The sequence below is a fragment of the Silene latifolia genome, chromosome X, assembly GCF_048544455.1.
Source record: "Silene latifolia isolate original U9 population chromosome X, ASM4854445v1, whole genome shotgun sequence".
Classification (NCBI taxonomy): Eukaryota; Viridiplantae; Streptophyta; class Magnoliopsida; order Caryophyllales; family Caryophyllaceae; genus Silene; species Silene latifolia.
The window spans coordinates 283497110-283498309 of NC_133537.1; positions in this window are offsets into that span (position 1 = coordinate 283497110).

A 1200-nucleotide genomic window follows, 5' to 3' on the forward strand; every position below is an offset into this window, starting at 1 on the left:
AGTGATAGCTCAAATGCTTGTGTCTACCCCTTGGTCGTCAACTACGCACCGATACGGTCATTTTGACAGTAATTAGAGTTCATTTGGAGTCCGGGTAAAAAACCGCTTCATTTTCTAATAAACCGTTTAAAACGCTAAGTCGGAATGCTCTAGAATATTCCGGATATTTATTCCATAATTTAATATTATATCTTTTGGCAAAATATATCCCGTATATCATATTTTAAGGAATAAGGAAGTAGAGATCTACAGCAATTCCATAATAGAAACGCGGAAATCTTTCTTCCACAGGAGGAAACCTCTGGGAAAATGACGCAGCAGGTGCTGCGCCTCTTGGAAGGATCGCAGCAGCTGCTGCGCCTCTTCTTCAGCCTGTTTTCGCTGTTTACAGAATCTTTCCGTGATTCGTTTCCAAAGTTTGGGTCATTCCATAACTCTTCACTTATTTTAGTATAAATAGAGACCTTCGGTCTCATTATTTTTCACGCGAGTGTCCACCCTTTGTAGATACCTCGTTATTGCACCTCCCGCCAAACACCCAGTGATGATTGGGCCGCATGTTTAACATATGTCGCGATTTTATGACGTTTCGTAAATCGGTTAATAAAAGGTAACTCATACACTTGTGTCCACCCCTTGGTTGTCATCTAGGTGTCATTACGATCGTTTTGGCCGTAATTAGAGTTCATTTGGAGTCCGGGTAAAAAACCGTCTTCATTTCCTAAAACCGTCAATCCCGAGTCAAAAAAGCAATTTGCTTGTCTATCTAAGGTTAGTATGTCATAAAATGTTATGGGTATTTCTCATTTTGAGTCCCATGTCACTTCTTTGGTATAAACTATTAGTTTACATTACAAAATGTGCATTTCATTTGTCTAAAATGACAATCCGACTTTTAGACCCGTTTTACGAGGTGATAACGACTTTTTTGGGTCAGGCCTATTTCACAGAAAGCTCTAGATCTTTCTCTTAGCTTTCCAACGCCACCAAAATCACCTTATTCCGAGTCTTGTAAAGAAAGTTATGCTTAAAATACGACAGGCTACCAAACGCGTTTTCTCGCGCAGAAGGATCCTATCCGAGAAAGGACGCAGTAAGTACTGCGCCTCTTCTAAGGGACGCAGCATCTGCTGCACCTTTTCTCCAGGCTTTCTTTTTTGTCCAAGTTTCCGTTTTTCAACTAAGTTGGTTGTTTCCGGA